We start from the raw sequence: 21,039 nt of genomic DNA, 5'->3' as shown, positions 1-21,039 counted from the left end.
CGGAGGACGCACACCGCCGCCCCTCGCGGGCTCGCTGCGCTCGCCACGCTTTGGGTTGGCGTATATTGTGTGGTGACGACGGGGCCATATATAATATGAAATGGGTCATATTGGGCCATTTCACATTTTTCACATTTTTTACTATGTGAGATGGACTTAATCAAGTCCATCTCATCTTGTGCCATTATAATGGCACAAGACCGATGCGATGCTCCCGATTTCAATGTTAAAAAATATTTTAACATTGAAGCCTATGGCAAAATCGGGGGCATCGCGTCGGTCCCAATGTTAATGGTCCCGACCGACGCGATGCCCACGATTTTTCCTTTGCCGGCAAAATGGACCTGATTTCAAAGGAAATCGGGTCCATCGCGGGGATCGTGTACCTTAACTTAAAGGTACACGATCCCAAAGATTGTAGCCGTGCTAGGAAACAAGTACCGTTTAGAACATACTGCAGACTCATTTCTACATTACAGGAATCCCAACACCCCAACCACTAACACAGCAGACTAACATTTCCTCTTAGGACCGGAGAAACCCTAGTGCTATGACACAATATATTATAATTAGTTAGCTTTTAGGCTTTTAGGTGATTCAAGATGATTGCTTCTTTAATGTATAATAAACAGAGAACAGAGAACATAAAACGGTAAAAACTTTTCCTTCCAATCTGTTAAAAGCAAAATCCATTTGTGTGTGGGCAGAATATAGGCTGGTGTATAAAAGTGCACTGCTGTGACTGAACATTTCAGATCTACCTTCATGTATTACATTCACAAAAAACGCCTGAAATAAGTTTGCCGCATTTTTGAGGTTAGAACAAAATAATAAAAATGGGCAACAAGATTTACAGGTTGCCAAAATTATAGAAAATATTTACTGCATCACCAGACTTTTTACGTTGACTTCAAAGCTGTGGATCTATAAAGTGCCACACAACATATAGTACACTAAAGTCTACTCTACCTGTAACATAGCACAGAAAAAATGGTAATAACAATTGTGCGCGATTAACACAGCGTGCAGCTTAGATACATCCACCAAAGGGTTAACATCCTGAATAACCCCAAGATACAAACGTGAAAACAAAAAGAGGTACTGTAGGTGTATACAATAAAGCGCTCAATGTGAGCCTAAATACCCTACAGATTTTGAATCGATTGAAATGTATATCGCAGACTCCTTATAGTTGTCCAATATCCAGACTTGGAGGGTTTCTGTAATGATAACCACCTCTCCTCACAGTGAATTGTGGTTGAGGTGGTAAAACAGAAAGGAGCGATAGTGCAAATTATCTTTGATAAAAGATGAATTTAATAACAGGTCCACACTTACAATAAGTAGACGATAAAAACAGCAGAGGATATAACTCCCACAAAGCAAAACAGCAACAAGATCAGATCAACATAGCAGTCATACTGTAGCATATTTAGATTATTCATTACACAGTCAATTAAAGCCATTAATAAAGCACAAGTCTCACAGACATGTTCTAGAACAGCAGTGGCCAAAAGGTTGATCGCGATCTACCCATCGATCTTGGAGCTCTCTCTGGTAGATTGCGATCAAGCACCTTGCAGAAAGCTGCTGAACCCAACTGGGTGTGCCCCCTTTCTCTCTTTTTATGGAATTTTTTCCAATCAATTTAGGATGCACAGCTGACACTAGAAATCTTGGGGTTCGGGAATGATTTCTAGTCTGGGCCGCCCCTCCCTCCACTCACCGTCTGCCAACCCTCATCACTCACGCCCAGCTCTGCTTGTGGGGGGAGCAGAGCAAAGCACAGGCTCCCCCACCCCCCATACTCTGCCAGAGGGACCAATCCCGGGACAGCTGTGCCCACAGCACCACCCTGATGGCAGCCCTGTTAGGATTAATTGGTTGAAAGCTTCTGTGGTTAAAGAATTTAAAGTTTCCACATGTTTTAAAGTTACATAGCTTTACACCTGTTGCAGACACTGTTTATTATTTATTTATTAACAGTTTCTTATATAGCGCAGCATATTCCGTTGCGCTTTACAAAGGGGACAGTGATACAACAAACAGGGTATTTATCAGACAGTCAAAATGTAGGAGGGCCCTGCTCGCAAGCTTACAATCTATAGGGAAATAGGCATTGATACATAAGGATAGATACTGTATTCTTTATTGCATCGATTCCACCAGAATGCAAGGTTCTATGACTGGTTCTGGAATTTGATAAGCTTGTCTGAAGAGATGAGTTTTTAGGGAACGCTTATAGGTTTGGAGACTGGAGGAGTCTCCAATGAGGATCCTCCACCACACAATGGACTAATGTCCGCTTAGAACCCTCACATCACGCATAAGAAGTTAATAAACTGTTTTATATTGTATAACATATAGCATTTGTGTTGGAACAGTCCTTGTGACTCCATTTCTGGAAATGAATAAACAAAAGCCAAAGTTTGTTATACTGTAAATGCACCAAGGTTCTACAACAGGGGTGGCCAAACTGGTCCTCGAGATCTACAAACGGACCATGTTTTCCATATCACCTAGCTGGTGCACAGCTGTAGTCATTACTAACTGTCACATGACCCAGATCACCTAGCTGGTGCACAGCTGTAGTCATTACTAACTGTCACATGACCCAGATCACCTAGCTGGTGCACAGGTGCAGTCATTACTAATGCCCCCCATACACGGTCCGTTTTTTCGGTACGTTCTGTACTTTTAAAGTACACATCGGATCGGATCGCATCCCTAGTGCATGCAGTGTGCATGCACTGCGATCCGATGTGTACCTAGTACAAAAAGTATGTGCAGCACATACTTTTTGTACCGTACTATGTGATGCGTGGGAGCGCGCATCGCATAGTACAGAATGGAGCCCTACACAACGGACCGTGTATGGGCTCCTTAACTGTCACTTTTCAAACATGCTGCATTCATTCCTGCTATAGATCCACAGGTTGCCTTATATGCATGAACTGTTGGTAGATGAGGACAGGTTTGGCCACCCCTGTTCTACAACATATAATAAGGGGCTAAATTAGGAGTCAGGTCACCTCTAGACACAATACTATTAATCTCCCCCTAACACATTGGTCCCGATATATTCAGATTGCCAAATCAAGCCTCTCCTCATGCCCGACCACCAAGCAATGTGCTCAGTGGCGTAAGTTCGCCCCAGTTGCCCGGAGGCAAGATAAATATTGGTGCCCCCCCCCCACACACACACACAGCACTTTATATAAATACACGGATGCATGTGTGTAAGTATGTATGTTATGTTTCAAATAGAGAGTGTGATGTCTATGGGCCTACTATATATATATATATATATATATATATATATATATATATATATATATATATAGAAATGGGCAGAGAGAAGGCGCTTCATAGTGTAATATTTCAAAAGTATGAAATTTATTAAAAAAGTATTCCCAGATGTAGGCAAGATAAGACTCGTACCACATATAAAAACACTGTGGACTGGGTACCACAAGGCATGGGTTTTTAAAACCAATGGCATAAGCTGCTCACACTGTACCAGGATCAGGACCTCGCTTAGACTCAAACGCCGCAGAGCTGGATTGCAGGGAAGCGTAGAGATTCACAGCACGTCGGGGACACCAGTAACCAGGGCAGCTGGAGCGTCGTAGGCCACGCCCTGACGCGTTTCGTCACTTGCGGACTTCGTCAGAGGGCGTGGCTACAACGTACGCTCATAATGTTTATAAAGGGATAGCCCTGTCATAAAGAGCGGGTAAATTAAGGGTAATGAGAGCCAACCATAAGGGGGCGGGTAGGTAGCGTCTGCGTAATAGCGTGGGACGCAAGTGGGAGACATCTAAACCACAAGCGTACCACACTACAAGACAGGGAAAGAGAAGACGCGTCAGCGTCATGATATGACACGTAACTATTTACGTGATAGGCCGGTCGGCATCACGTGGTAGGTATTATACTACAGGACGAGGGGAAATGGGACGTGTCAGCGTCATAGCATGACGCGTAACTATTGCGTGATAGGCCGGTCGGCATCACGTGGTAGGGAGGTCAACACCACGTGGGGCGATGCTGAGAACAGCCCAGCGTGAACGTGGGACGCAATACACTACATACGTATTCAAGGGGGTACGTTGCCAAGGCAGCAATATAAACAGTAAGGGGCGTAACCTGGCAGCCGGCAACCAATCCCAGCTGTCTAATACTAACACTAAAATCAAAGGGGACTAAGTACAATAAAAAGAGCGCAACGGGCGAAGCTATCAAGGGATGACTGTAGAACTAAAATATAATATATAATATATAAACCGCTCGTTATAAAACAGCAGGGCTACAGAGAGCCTGGTTACCATGGTGACATAATATCTAATAGCATGCGTCACATGGGAGCCAGCAGCCAATAAACAGTTTTTGAATAAAAATTTAATTTAAACTAGAGGCCGGGCAATACGATTAGCAAAGCTGCTGGATGTAATATATTAGGAAAAAGTATATATATTGAAAATATATATATATGCGCATATATAGCGCATAGGGGGACACAAAAAATTAATTAAGAGATTGGTCCTTATAAGTACCAGCAGCGTATCTCATTGGTGTACATAGTAAAATAAAAACATATACATCACATCCCAGTACATGAAAATATACATATATATCACTTTCATCAAGGGAATACAAATGCCAACAGGTACATATATCCAGTGTATAAAAAAATACATATGATCACATATACAACATAAATGACATTTTGATGTCCATACTACATTCTACTTCTATTAATTTCATATCGGATCATTTTGAAAACAGGGTACAAAGAACACCGGATGAAATAATCCATATTATGGTCCTACCTTACTAGACCCTAGGATAAATTTGACCAGTGAATAAAAAATTACACAAAAGTACAAAGAACAATGAATCTAAACAAGTATGCAGATGAGGGAAACATAAATTACAGAGGAAACATTTACGGAAGCACCAATAATTTCAATTAATGAACGGGGTAATTTCATACCCCTCGTTCAACCCATTGGGTACCAATGTATTCAGCCTCAGTATCCAAATGGTTTCCCGTTTGAGCAAAAATTTATCGTGGTCACCCCCTCTTTTGCTGTGTTGAACTAATTCAATACCTTTGCAGGTTAGAGATTTGGGGTCACAGCCATGACTCTCTTTAAAATGCCGAGGCACGCTGTGGTTCATGATCCCGTGTTTGATGTTCCGGAGGTGCTCCAATACTCTCACCTTGAAGCACCTCTTTGTTTTGCCAACATATTTCAACCCACACCCACATGTGAGTAAGTATACCACCGAAGTGGAATTACAATTTATGAAACTATTGACCCTGATATTAGTCCCTTCAATCTCAGGACCTTTTTTCATATATTGGCAAATTTTACAACGGTTACATGGATAACTTCCCTTTAAACTAAGGAATGTCTGCGAAGGTGGGTTTACATTCTCCAGTTGACTCTTGGAAATCAAAGTTTTAAGGGTTTTGGCTCGACGGAAGACCATTTTGGGGTTCTCTGAAATGTGGTCACCTAAAATGGGGTCCAACTTCAGGACACCCCAATGTTTCCTGAAGATGTGCTTAAGTTCTTTTTTGTGCGAATTGTATTGAGTCACAAACATGATGTCATTACCAGTACTGGACTCAAGTGCAGTAGTTTGGACAGGAGTTTTTGGTTGGAACAATATATTCCTATCCAACAAGCGTGCCCTTTTAAGAGCCCCATCTACGACACTATGTGGATATCCTTTCTCATTAAACCTGTTGACATATACTGCCGCTTGTTCATCAAACCGTGCGATGCTAGAGCAGTTCCTCCTTAATCTCAAAAACTGTGAGTAAGGAATGTTCTTCTTCCAAGCGCCCAAATGGCAGCTTGAGTATTCGAGGTAGCTGTTCGCATCAACACGTTTGAAGAACGTGGAAGTTTGGATGGACTTCTCAACAGGAAAGTTACACACATCAAGAACAATATCCAAGAATTCAATACGGGTGCGATGAAATACTGATGTAAACTTCAAGTTATACTCGTTCACATTCAGGCAATCAACAAATTCATCAAAGGAGGATTTCTCTCCCTCCCAAACAATAATAATATCGTCAATATACCTTTTTAAGAAAATGACGTTGGTACTAAGCTCATCTTTAATAGTGGCAGTTTCACACTCGGCCATATACACATTGGCAAGGCTAGGGGCACAAATCGTGCCCATAGCCGTGCCACATGTCTGCAGGTACCAGTCACCCAGGAATTCAAAATAGTTAAATTGAAGTACAAATCTAAGACAATCACAAATAAATTTTTGTCTAGGAACAGATATTTCAGGGTCCAGGCTCAGGCGATTAGCAACCGCCTGAATCCCCTTCTCATGGGGAATACTAGTATAAAGAGCCTGCACGTCTATCGTAGCAAAGGCAAAGCTCTCTTTCCACTCAATATCTGCTATCATTTCCAAGAGGTGGGAGGAGTCACGTACATAGGTGTTAATTAGAGGTACATATTTTTTTATGTATGTATCCACGTATTCAGAGACACGAGAGGTTAGTGACCCTACCCCGGCCACAATAGGGCGACCTGGAGGCGGCACCAACCCCTTGTGCATCTTGGGCAAGTGGTAAAATATATATATAGGTTCTTGGTGCCCGGCACTCCACTGTCGAATGTGCTCGTTCTATACCCGGTGCCTTCCAGTCGTGCTTTGTCAGCTTTGGATATACAGGAGGGTATATAATAGGCGGCACTCTCGGATTTCGTGATGAAACAAATTTCCTTTATTGGTCCGACATGTTTCGGGCGTCTGCCCGTCCTCAGGGATCAATATCAATACACACAGTGACACATTTTATACACACATCTAAGAACCCGCCCCCAACACCTTTACATTACCTGGCGTCCGTTTCACCTGTGATTTCCCGCGCGGGCTCCGTCTCCCAGCGTCCTTCCCCGCGTCGCCCTGGCCATGACGTCATCGGGGTGTCCGCCTCTCAGCGTCCACTACCTTTCCCGTCATGCGGCGTTGTTCCCCGCTGGTCAGGACTTCCGGGATCCAAGCCTCGCTCTGGTCCTCACTGTGTACGGTTGCCAAGGCAACTGTGCTATCTAAAAATCACAAAAATACATGTTAGAAAATTCGGTACTTATGTAGTATCTGGGCTGCCGATTTTTTGATTGTATGCCTTAAGTTAAGGCATACAATCAGATGCGATGCGATGCGATATCGCATCGCATCGCATCCGATATCGGATGCGATGACCCGATTTTTCCATAGGAATCAATGTTAAAATGATTCCTATGGAAAAATGGGTCCTTTTCATACCCCTACTATCCAAGTGGGCATGGAGTTGGATATAAACCTGTGGCGAGCGTAGCGAGCCACCGAGCCCGAAGCGTGGCGAGCGAAGCGAGCCCCGCGAGGGGACGGTATTCGTCCCCTCGCGGGGCTCGCTTCGCTCGCCACGCTTCGGGCTCGGTGGCTCGCTACGCTCGCCACAGGTTTATATCCAACTCCATGCCCACTTGGATAGTAGGGGTATGAAAAGGACCCATTTTTCCCATTGAATTCCATGTTAAAATGGACTCAGTCCATTTTAACATTGATTCCTATGGAAAAATCGGGTCATCGCATCGCATCGCATCGCATCGAATCGCATGGTCGCATGCGATGCGATGCGATCTCCCGATCCGACCCGATTTAGAAATCGGCAGCCCAGATACTACATAAGTACCGAAAATTCATATTTAAAAGTGCAACTTTAAGAGGCCATTTGCTTGGCCATGTTAAGAGGCTCCTAGGAGCCATAAAAAACGTGAACATACATATAAAAAAATATAAAAATACGATACATTGCAATCATATTACAATACATTGTATGTGATTAGACGCTGGATAATCTATAATGCATGTAGTATATTACACAGTTATTTATTATTAAATCTTTATTACTATTTTTCTTTATTAAACTTTTATACTGTTATTAGTGTCATGCATTCATTTACATCCATCATTTTTTGTTACTGTCAGTTACAGCCTCCAATGGGTATTTTTATGGGTCATGCTAATTTGTCCTACATGTTAACCCTAATTTACATAGAAAGTTTTCATATGAAATTTTGCATCCCATGTTGCTCATTAAGGCCTCTCGGAGCCAAAGTGTCCAGAGTGTATATCCATCTGGCTTCTGCTTGCAACAGTAATCTACCCCTATTGCCCCCTCTGATGTTTTGGGGTATGTGATCAATGATCTTAGATCTCATGCTTGCAATGCTGTGTTTTTTCTGTATGCAATGCCTCGCCACTGGTTGATCGCTGGTTCCTGTATTTAAGGCATGCCTAATAGAGGAGCGATGGTTGGCCATGCGTTCTTTAAATTGACTTTCTATGTAAATTAGGGTTAACATGTAGGACAAATTAGCATGACCCATAAAAATACCCATTGGAGGCGGTAACTGACAGTAACAAAAAATGATGGATGTAAATTAATGCATGACACTAATAACAGTATAAAAGTTTAATAAAGAAAAATAGTAATAAAGATTTAATAATAAATAACTGTGTAATATACTACATGCATTATAGCTTATCCAGCGTCTAATCACATACAATGTATTGTAATATGATTGCAATGTATCGTATTTTTATATTTTTTTATATGTATGTTCACGGTTTTTATGGCTCCTCTTAACATGGCCAAGCAAATGGCCTCTTAAAGTTGCACTTTAAATATGAATTTTCTAACATGTATTTTTGTGATCTTTAGATAGCACAGTTGCCTTGGCAACCGTACACAGTGAGGACCAGAGCGAGGCTTGGATCCCGGAAGTCCTGACCAGCGGGGAACAACGCCGCATGAAGGGAAAGGTAGTGGACGCTGAGAGGCGGACACCCCGATGACGTCATGGCCAGGGCGACGCGGGGAAGGACACTGGGAGACGGAGCCCGCGCGGGAAATCACAGGTGAAACGGACGCCAGGTAATGTAAAGGTGTTGGGGGCGGGTTCTTAGATGTGTGTATAAAATGTGTCACTGTGTGTATTGATATTGATCCCTGAGGACGGGCAGACGCCCGAAACATGTCGGACCAATAAAGGAAATTTGTTTCATCACGAAATCCGAGAGTGCCGCCTATTATATACCCTCCTATATATATATATATATATATATATATATATGTATATTGCGATATTGAAGGTTTTCAATTAACTGATTAAAATTTGCAGGGGAGGAGAGGTGCCCCCTTGGGAGCAGGAGCCTGGCGGCAGATGACTCCATTGCCTCCCACAGTTACACATCTGAATGTACTTCTCATTATCCCCTTTGCCCATTGCTATTGCAAAATAAAAGAATACATTGTAATGACAAAAAACGTCACCTGGCATTGTCTGCCCAGTGGTCTAGCAAGGCTCTGATACAAGGGAAGCCTGCAGTTCTGCCCCTTATCAAGTGGTGCCACGAAGCACATGGGAAGTGTATCACTGCATACAATGTAATGGGTAGATATTATGATATACTGTATTGTAAAGTTAATCTGTTATCTTTACAGGTCTGGACATCTCATCCAAAAGAGGAAGATACTGCAGCCAGAGTGGAACAAGCTGAGTTATAATGAGAAGTACATTACGTCCATTGGCAGCTGCAGGATACATGTTCCTCTGGAATTCACTGCAGTGATCTGGTTTGTCCCATTCACCAATATTAGACATATCTTATATATTTGGCTACATCTGTCACTCAAAGTGTGTCTGGAGCTGTAACGCTGGGTTGTGGACTTCCATCTTAATTTATGATTGTCATCACCTGTTTTAAACAGGGTAATTGATAAGAAAGGTGTTTAAGCACAGGTGATGATTACCATCACCTGTGCTTAAGAAGAATGTCCTGAAACAGAGCAATGTGTCCCTCCTGGAGAGGGTCATGTTGGGAGGTATGCACCTCCCTCCCTCTCCACCCCCCCCCCCCCATTCACGGCATCCCCACGATTAAATGGCACATGCAAAACACTGACATGGCTATGGTCGACAATGAAAAAGGTTGACAAGATTTATTTTTCACTTTTTCAATGTTTTCATATTCATTCTCATGTGTCGACATGGTGCCACACTTATGTCAACATTTACATGTGTTGACCTTTCTGTGTTGATTTGTTCTTATGGCAATTCGCGGCACCCCCGGTGACTCCCGCGATTCGGGCCCCACCCCGTGACACCCCCCCTCCTGCGATTCGCGGCACCCCACGACCCCCCCTCCCACGATTCGCGCCAACCCCCCGGGCCCCCCCTCCCGCGGTTCACGGTGCCCCCCACCGCGATTCCCTAGCCATGACCCCCCCTCCTGTCATTGCGGCAACCCCCCGCCCCCGCGACCCACCCTCCCGCGATTCACTGCAACCCCCCGCACCCCCTCCTCCCACAATTCGCGGCACCCACACCCCCCCCCGCGACCCCCCCTCCCGCAATTCACGGCATCCACCCACGACACCTCCTCCCGTGATTTGCGGACACCCCTCACCTCCTCCCCCCCCCCACCCCCGCGCGCGATTCACGGCAACCCCAAGATTAAATGGCACATGCAAAACACTGGCACGCCTATGGTCGACAATGAAAAAGGTTGCCATGAGTTTTTGAAGATTTATTTTTCTTTTTTTTAATGTTTTCATATTCATTCTCATGTGTCGACATGGACACCGATGAAGTGCCACACTTATGTCAACATTTACATGTGTTGAACTTTCTGTGTTGATTTTTTCTTGTGGCGATTCGCGGCACCCCCCGCGACCCCCCTCCCGCGATTTGCAGCACACCCCCCGCAATTCGCGGCACCCCCGGTGACTCCCGCGATTCGCGGCCCCACCCCGTGACACACCCCCCCTCCTGCGATTGCGGCACCCCGCGACCCCCCCTCCCACAATTCGCGCCAACCCCCCGGGCCCCCCCTCCCGCTGTTCACGGTGCCCCCCACGACCCCCCTACCGCGATTCCCCACCCCTGACCCCCCCTCCTGTCATTACGGCAACCCCCGCCCCCGCGACCCACCCTCCCGCGATTCACTGCAACCCCACGTGCCCCTCCCACAATTCGCGGTACCCGCGTGACCCCCCCCCACGCGACCCCCCCCCGCAATTCACGGCATCCACCCACGGCAGCACCCCTAAGCCCCTCTTTAGTCCCCCGTATACTCACACACCCCTTTCACTACCCAGCTTCCTGCTCTCCTGAACCGTAACTTCCACCACTGGGGAGTCGCTGACGCTGTTTTGCCCACATGCCTCATAGCCCAGCCTCCTGCTCTCATGCACCCGAACTCCCACCCAGTAGGAGGAGACACTGACTAAGGGCCGCCATCCTGTACTCCTGTACTGCCACGCTGGACCCTCACCCACTGGCAGAAGCTGCACAGTATCTACCACCCTCCTCTTTAGTCCCCCTTATGCCCACACACCCCTATCACTACCCAGCCTCCTGTTTTCCTGTGTCGTGACCTCCGCCAGTGGGGAGCCGCTGACTCAGAAACACCCTACTATACTATTGCACACACACACCTAAACAACACGCACACACAGCCCCCCCCCCCACACCCACAAATGTCACTGTACCATCCACACTATCAATGTACATCTTACTCTGTAACCGCTTTTTAATTAAACAAAACAATACACACCCCCTTCCACATCATATGCTCTCTATTTAACACATTTCACCTATAACTCAAGTTGCAATACAGGCCATCTTTCATACAATTCTAACCATCTTTTTCATATAAAATTTGTTCACAAATAAAGGGGGCGCAGCCCCTTACGACGGTGTGAAGAGCGCCCGTAGGGCGCGATGAATCACCTATTTACTACTAGATATGTTAAAGTAGAAGAAAATTGATGTGATTATTGCCTGAAATTACATTTTGAATACACACAGCCATAGCCACATGCATTTTTTACCCAGCGTATATGACCAGTAAAGAGGAAATTCGCTATGGCTGAAAATCGCTCCGTACATACACAGATATACGCATCAGCGCTCATCGCCAGGCCATACACACTGGGCGGCTTTTGAGCTGAAAGCAGGACAAACAGTTAAAGTGAGCTGCTTTCGGCTCAAAAATGGCCCAGTGTGTAATGGCCTGAAGGAACATGGGACCACTTCAATAGGGTTTTAAAATGGTTTACAATATCTGAGCTGCAAATATTCCTTTTTTCTGCTCCTACCTCAACATCCTGGGCCAGACTGTGCCTCTCTCACTTCACTGGTGGTCTGGTGACTGCAGTACTTAGACATAGTATTATTAAGAGCATCAGATAGCACACACTTTATTTATGCGGCATATCCCAAGGGTTCTTGTTCTGGTCATGGAGCACAGGCTGTATCATACCATGTGCCAAAGTGATAATCGTATAATTCATTATTCAGAAGGTGAGCTACAAATCCCAGGAGGTCTCATGTATGACAGACGGATATCTATTATCCCGTTGTAGTAGGGCTACAAGTCCAAGTATACCCTAGAAGCTGGATGTGTTGGGACTTGTAGTGCTCCTGACAAACCTAGTGCCCTGCCATCATCTCATGAATAAGTGATATTATATAATCTCAACGAATTACTGGGATGCTCTTTGTAGCGTAAAGCACCCACTAGGACATTTATATTACAAGGTTATAAATTGCTCTGTAGTATGCTCTCTGTATTGTATAGAAGACACTGGAATGCTCTCTGTGTTGTATATAAATTACCGGGACACTCACTGTGTTGTATATTGGTCACTACGATCATCTCTGTGTTGTACAGTACAGTATATCAGTAATTCGAAAAATGTATGTATTGTACAATGTAAATATGATAGTAACTAGAATGATCTTTGTATTGTATGATGTAAATATAATTGTAACTAGAATTCTGTGTTGTATGTCAATCACTGGTGCACTAACTGTATTGTATACTGGTCATTAGAGTCTTCTCAGTGTTGCAGATCCAAAATGATATTGCTCTCTGTATTGTATGATGTAAATATGATAGTAACTAGAATGCTCTCTGTGTTGTATGTCAATCACTGCTGCAATAAGTGTATGGTATACTGGTCACTAGTATCATCTCTGTGTTGTAGATCAATAATTAAATTGCTCTCTGTATTGTATGATGAAAATATGATAGTAATTAGCACGCTCTCTGTGTTGTATAATTGTGGTTCTCAACCTTGGCCCTCAAGTACCCCCAACAATGCACATTTTCCAGGTCACCCGGCAGGTGCACTCATTACTCACGGACACATTTTAAAAGATCCACAGGTGTAGCTAATTTTTTCTGTGTGGAGACCTGCACTGTTGGGGGAACTTGAGGGCTAAGGTTGGGAACCACTGCCTTACAGCATTCTGCATTCCTGGTGCATCGTGTGATATAGTCTGCAAGGAAGTAGCTTGTACAGTACCGATCTCTTTATCAGTGTAGCTACGGCTGTATACTCTGCTGTCACTGTGAGCACGTAAAGGGCAGACGTGAGAGTACTCTATATAATGAAGGAATACATCTGACTGGGTCACTGGACAACCAGTATGGGTAATTCAGCATGGATCGCAAAGCAAAATCTTTCTATAATGGGCAAACCCATGTGCACTGCAGGTGGGGCAGATGTAACATGTGCAGAGATATTTAGATTTGGGTGAATTGTGTTCAAACTCAAATCTATATTGCAGTGTAAATACAGTATAAAGCAGCCAGTATTTACCCTACACAGAAACAAAATAACTCACCCAAATCTAACTCTCTCTGCACATGTTACATCTGCCCCACCTGCAGCGCAGCATGGTTTTGTCCATTTGAGAAAAAAAGCAGCTTTGTGATCAGGTCTGTATAACCCCCTTAGACATATGCCAATACCACTTTCCTCTATGTTTAACCAGTTTCATATACTTTATTCATTCCGTTCTCACTATATATATATATATATATATATATATATATATATATATACACTTCTCAAAAAAATAAAGGGAACACTTAAACAACACAATGTAACTCCAAGTCAATCACACTTCTGTGCAATCAAACTGTCCACTTAGGAAGCGACACAGATTGACAATCAACTTCGCATGCTGTTGTGCAAATGGAATAGACAAGAGGTGGAAATTATAGGCAATTAGCAAGACACCCCCAATAAAGGAGTTGTTCTGCAGGTGGTGACCACAGACCACTTCTCAGCTCCTATTCTTTCTGGCTGATGTTTTGGTCACATTTGAAAGCTGGCGGTGCTTTCACTCTAGTGGTAGCATGAGACGGAGTCTACAACCCACACAAGTGGCTCAGGTAGTGCAGCTCACCCAGGATGGCACATCAATACGAGCTGTGGAAAGAAGGTTTGCTGTGTCTGTCAGCGTGGTGTCTAGAGCATGAAGGCGCTACCAGGAGACAGGCTAGTCCATCAGGAGACACAGAGGAGGCCATAGGAGGGCAACAACCCAGCAGCAGGACCGCTACCTCCGCCTTTGTGCAAGGAGGAACAGGAGGAGCACTGCCAGAGTCCTGCAAAATGATCTCCAGCAGGCCACAAATGTGCATGTGTCTACTCAAACAGTCAGAAACAGACTCCATGAGGGTGGTATGAGGGCCCGACGTCCACAGGTGGGGGTTGTGCTTACAGCCCAACACCATGCAGGACGTTTGGCATTTGCCAGAGAACACCAAGATTGGCAAATACGCCACTGGAGCCCTGTGCTGTTCACAGATGAAAGCAGCTTCACACTAAGCATGTGACAGACGTGACAGAGACTGGAGATGCCAAGGAGAACGTTCTGCTGCCTGCAACATTCTCCAGCATGACCGGTTTGGCAGTGGGTCAGTAATGGTGTGGGGTGGCATTTCTTTAGACCTGAATCCAATTGAGCACATCTGGGACATCATGTCTCGCTCCATAGACTGTCCAGGAGTTGGCGGATGGTTTAGTCCAGGTCTGGGAGGAGATCCCTCAGGAGACCACCCCCTAACTCATCAGGAGCACGCCCAGGCGTTGTAAGGAAGTCATACAGGCACGTGGAGGCCACACACACTACTGAGCCTCATTTTTACTTGTTTTAAGGACATTACATCAAAATTGGATCAGCCTGTAGTGTGACTCCAAATCCAGACCTCCATGGGTTAATAAATTTGATTTTCATTGATAATTATTGTGTGATTTTGTTGTCAGCACATTCAACTATGTAAAGAATAAAGTATTTAATAAGAATATTTCATTCATTCAAATCTAGGATGTGCTATGTTAGTGTTCCCTTTATTTTTTTTTAGCAATATATATATATATATATATATATATATAAAAAAAACACAGATACCCAGCGCAAAGTCTCAGTGTCTTTTCAGGTAAAAGTCCACATCAGAGTCCCAAATGTGTGCAGTCTCTCTCTAGGATCGTGCCAATGATCCAACGGGGAAAACTTGCAAAAAAGAATAGAGAAGACGCACCAATGAGCAGAAAGTAACAACACTTTACTTATGTAATAAAGCTCACATACATTGGGGTTAAAAATCTTATGCTTGCCAGCCAGATATAATTTTTCACCGTCACAGCCCAGACATCAATATGTGGAAGCACCGCCGTCACTCAGCTGCCGCCGTCAAGCCACAGACCAGTACACACAGAGTCAGGAGGATCGCCGGCTGGATCGCAGGTGGAAACAGGACGTCTCAGCGTCAGACCAGACCGTCTGGTCTGACGCTGAGACGTCCTGTTTCCACCTGCGATCCAGCCGGCGATCCTCCTGACTCTGTGTGTACTGGTCCCTGGTCTGTGGCTTGACGGCGGCAGCTGAGTGACGGCGGTGCTTCCACATATTGATGTCTGGGCTGTGACGGTGAAAAATTATATCTGGCTGGCAAGCATAAGATTTTTAACCCCAATGTATGTGAGCTTTATTACATAAGTAAAGTGTTGTTACTTTCTGCTCATTGGTGCGTCTTCTCTATTCTTTTTTGTATATATATATATATATATATATATATATATATATATACACAGTATATATATATATATAATTTATTTACAGTTCCTTATATAGCGCAGCAGATTCCGTTTCGCTTTACAATCGTAGACCGTGATAAAACAAACTGGGTAACAACAGACAGACTTGGAGGTTAGAGGGCCCTGCTGCAAGCTTACAATCTATATATATATATATACTATATTTTTCCATATAAAAAGTAAAGTCAAGTAAATATTTTAAAAAGTTCATTGTATAACTCAAATCTGGAACTTTTTAATTGAATATAAGAGAAAGTGAAGTGTTAGATAACAAAAACAGACAAGACAGATTTAATTAACATATGGTAAGCCTTTCATTAATCAGCAGCATGACAAGCAGATCAACAAATGTTTCACGCGCTACTTGTAAACTGAAAAGGCTGTGTCCTCCGCACGGATCAGTGCGTTACATATCAGATCACTGTGTGTATAGATCAGCCATGAACATTCTCTTAGAAACCATACCATTCCCTGTGTAGAAGCGAGGCTAATGTTCTTGCGCTTGAAAAAAGACATTAAAGAGGAGACATGCTTAACATGTACAAATAGTGTTCACGCTAGGCTGTTTTAGTGGGGCGAAGCGCCCCGCTAAAACAGCCTGCTGCCTGCCCGCCGGAGTGCACCGGTGAAGCCCAGCGCCGCTTTAGATTGTGGTGCACGGCGCTTTCCCGGCAGCTCGGGGACATAGTTACGGCCGGGCACACCCCCTTCAGTGTCGCGGTGGCCCGGGCGCGCCCCCTTCAGTGATGCGGCGGCCCGGGCACGCCCCCTTCAGTGACGCGGCGGCCCGGGCACGCCCCCAATTGTGACGCGGAGGCCCGGGCACGCCCCCAATTGTGACACGACGGCCCGGGCACGCCCCCAATTGTGACGCGACGGCCCGGGCACGCCCCCAATTGTGACACTGCGGCCCGGGCACGCCCCCAATTGTGACGTTGGCGTGCCCGGTCTGCCCCGTTTGGTTCCTAGAAGGAACACTATACAAATGTATCAAGGGGCAATATAAGGCACTATCAAGCACCCTCTTTACCTTAAGATCTGCGACCATAACACATGGGCATCCACTTATGGGGCCTACACACGTAGCGATGAGCGTTCTGAGCGATGGTAGATTGTTTAGTGCACAGCGAAGTGCTGATGAGCGATCTGTCAGGGCCAGTGACCCTGGCAATTAACTAGATTTATCCATATTGCTGGATATTAATCGATGGGGAGATAACACATCATGGAGCGATGTAGGAGCATTTTCTAAGCTATCTAATGAGATTGCTTAGAAAAGACTTAATCGCTCTATGTGTAGTTCCCATTACACAGGAGAGGAGGAGGAGATTTTGTACCCCTCCAAAACGCTTTTTTTTTTTACAGTAAGGGCACTTAAGGTGTGGAACTCACTACCAGAGGAGGTGGTGATGGAAGATACAATTAATACATTTAAGAAAAGGCTGGACAAGTACTAATAGGATAATTCAGGGTTATATCCACCACAATATGATTTATTAAGGGGAGCAATGGGCAAAACAGTTCCAACACAAATCACTAGCTAGCCTAAAGTAGAATCAAAGTAAGTAATCCAAGTTGGGTATATCGCAAACCTAACTAGTTAATGAATTATGTATTTAATCTCAATATACCTTGTAAATTAAATGATTTCCCCTTTAAAAAAACACATCCAGGTCCGACTGGCATCCTGGAAGGCCCCTGAACTTTGACGGCATTACATCTGGCCCAGGATGTCAGAAATCAAACAACAGTGTATTATAAATGCAAAGCCGATAGCCGTTTAATGAGCAGGAGAAACACAGAGACAGATAATACAAACACAACAGTGATGTCAATGGGTGTGGTATGGGACCCCGTCAGTCGGGATCCCGACTGGCCAGAGTCAGACAGCATGGCGAGTGCAAAAAAGCCCCTTGCGGGCTCGCTGCGCTCGCCACGCTGCGGGCACGGTGGCTCGCTACGCGAGCCACCTATTCTATTCTCCCTCTATGGGGGTTGTGGACCCCCACGAGGGAAAATAGCGGGTGGCCGTCGGGCACTCGGCTGTCGGCGTTTTGACAGTCGGGATCCCGACATCGGGTAAATGATTGTCGGGATCCCGACTGTCGGGAACCCGTCCGGCACCCATGTAAATCCACTAAAACTTCTACAGGGAAAAGTGGAGGTGCTGACAAAAGTAACCAATCAGGTGCTGGCTACTGTATCATGTATACAGTACAGTACAGAAATCTGGTTGGTAACTAAGACCAACATACTGTATCCACTTTTCCATTTTAGAGGTATTAGTAAATCTACCACAGTACATTGTGGTGATGCTATTTAACCTTTAAACCTATTAAAACCCATAATAAATAGTAATTGGCTTTCTGGCATCTTAAAAATGTGTCTCCAGTGGTAAAAAAAAAAAAACCTTGGGATCATGATGGATGCCGCTGACAAGGATTCCTATTGCCACGTCGGACACTAAAAAAAACAAAAACAAATATTCTGAAAACCTGTGGTTTTCGGAATATTTCGGTTTTGGGATATCCAGATAAGGGATACCCAACCTGTAACATATCCAATTACACGTGATTACTGATTGTTGGTGATAGGCTCACAGGGGGGGCTATCCAATTATTCCAGTTAGGCTTTCTGCAGACACTCATTATTGTACTGCTCTCCAACCCTTCCACAAAAACACTGCCCTCTGTTAGACAAATATTTAAAATTCAGAGCACACGTTGCTATTTTTATGCACCGCAGTTCCTGTTTTTGTGGAAAGTTGACTGACTTGACCTTGTTTCCACAGTTTTACTGTGGAAACAAGGTCAAGTCAGTCAACTTTCCACAAAAACACAATTCTTCCATGAAGACCACTTCTGGCCAGACTTCTCAGAACAGTAGATGGGTGTACCTGTGTCCCACTGGTTTCTGCCAGTTCTCAGCTGATGGCACTGCTGGGCATCTTCTGATGTCGAAGGGAACCAAGTATGATGGGTCTTTCATCTGATGCCCTTAGCCATGTCCATTTCTTTGGGCTTCTTCAAAAGAGCTTGAACAGCGCATATTGAAACCCCTGTCTGGTTTGAAATCCTTGCTGGGAGAGACCTTGCTGATGCAGTATAACTACCCTGTGTCTTGTTGCTGTGCTCAGTCTTACCATGGTGTATGACCTGTGACATGAAAGTTTCCCATAATCTCACCTTTGTAGCAGAGTTTGGCTGTTTCCCACAAAGCTTTACGACTCCTACACAGCTGCTACTGTTTAATGTAATGACTGTGTTTCAACCTACATGAGTAAGAGATGATCATTGGCCCGTTTGGTATGATTGGTTTATCATACACCTGACTATAATCCTACAAAATCCCTGAGTTTGTGGAAGTGTACCGAGAAGAATTGATGCAGTCTTGAAGGCAAAGGGTGGTTACACCAAACATAGGGGCAGATGTATTAAGACTTGCAAAGTGATACAGTGGTGATAAAGTGGAAGATGATAATGCACCTGCCAATCAACTCCTAACTGTCATTTTTTAACACAGCAGATTGGCTGGCGCATTATAACCTTACACTTTGTCACAGATTTATCACTTTACCAGGCTTAATACATCTGCCCCATTGTTTTGATTTAGATTTCTCTTCTGTTCCTTAACCGTGCATTTGTTGCTGAAAATAAACTATTTACAATTCTATTTTCTAAAGCATTCTTACTTTTCAGCATTTTTACCACACCTGCCATATAACTTTTGCACAGTACTGTATAGATACTGTATTTAATATTTTTCCTGACCCAGGTCCCCTCAGTCTCACCCTCACTCGGTCAGGTCATCCTCTAGCTCAGTGGTGACAAACCCGTGGCTCTTGAGCCTCATGCAGCTCTCCCTCTTGTAAAGTGTGTCTCCTGCTCCCACTGCTGCCCGCCGCCCACCGTCTGTCCCAGTCCCCCCTGCTGCCGGTTCCCTGAATCCCTTCTCCTTCTGAGGGGAGGAGAGCACGCATCGTGCATCTCTACTACCCCTTACTGTGCATCCTTGTGACTGGGACGTCCGCCAATTAGAGCTCACGGGCCAGCAGCCAATCAGGAGCCGGCCAGCGAGCTTTGATTGGTGGAGGCCCAGTCACAGGGAAGTGAGGGGGAAGGAGACGCGCGGTGTGCTGTGCTCTCCTCCCATCAGTGGTGAGTGCTGCTGCTGGGAAATTTGCACTGTGGGGGCATAGCAGTTTGTGGCACTGTGGGGGCATACCAGCTTTTTGGCACTGTGGGGGCATACCAGCTTTCTGGCACCGTAGGGGCATACCCGGCACTGTGTGGTGCATACCTGGCACCGTGGGGGGCATATGTGTATCTGGCACTATTGGGAGCATATGTATATATGGCACTGCACTATCGGAGGCATATTTGTATCCCACCCAAGGGGTCAAAATAGAGTACGCCCCTTTTTTTGGCGCATGCGCTTTCGGCGCGCGCATGATGTCGGCTCTTTAGCTTGACTACCGATATTTTTCGGCTCTTTACCTCTGACCGGTTGGCCACCCCTGCTCTAGCTACTCCCCCTATCTGCTGCCCCCCCCCCACCCAAGCTTTATTACATATTATAACCTCCTTTCCAGCTCTCATACTTCCTGCTCTCCAAAATCTGTCCTCTCCCACTCGCAGTGGGTGCTGTTGCAGCGCTGCGGCGCACACCAAGGCTTCCACTGCTTGAACATTGAGGAATCTGACAGATTTAATACAAATAATAGATATAATTAGTGTAACCCAAACAAGTTCTGATCCAATCATGCAATATCTGGATCAGGACTATGACACGGTATTGCTACATTGCCAGCTACGTTTAAGTGGCACATATTATTTCTAGCGGTAGACATAACTTAATACTCGGTCAAAATATGGAAAATCTGACTTTATTTTGGAGTAAACGCTTAGTAAAAAAACAAAACAGTAATTACGTAGAAGTAAAAGTTGCATACTAATGAACACTCAAATTGTCCTAATATTCAATTCTCTGTTTTGTTATTATTATGTTGTTGCTAATATTAGGTCAGATGTATTACGCCTGGTGAAGAGATA

This window comes from Crinia signifera, chromosome 3, assembly GCF_055691185.1.
Source record: "Crinia signifera chromosome 3, ASM5569118v1, whole genome shotgun sequence".
Taxonomy (NCBI): domain Eukaryota; kingdom Metazoa; phylum Chordata; class Amphibia; order Anura; family Myobatrachidae; genus Crinia; species Crinia signifera.
Note: the sequence above shows the minus strand (reverse complement) of the source record.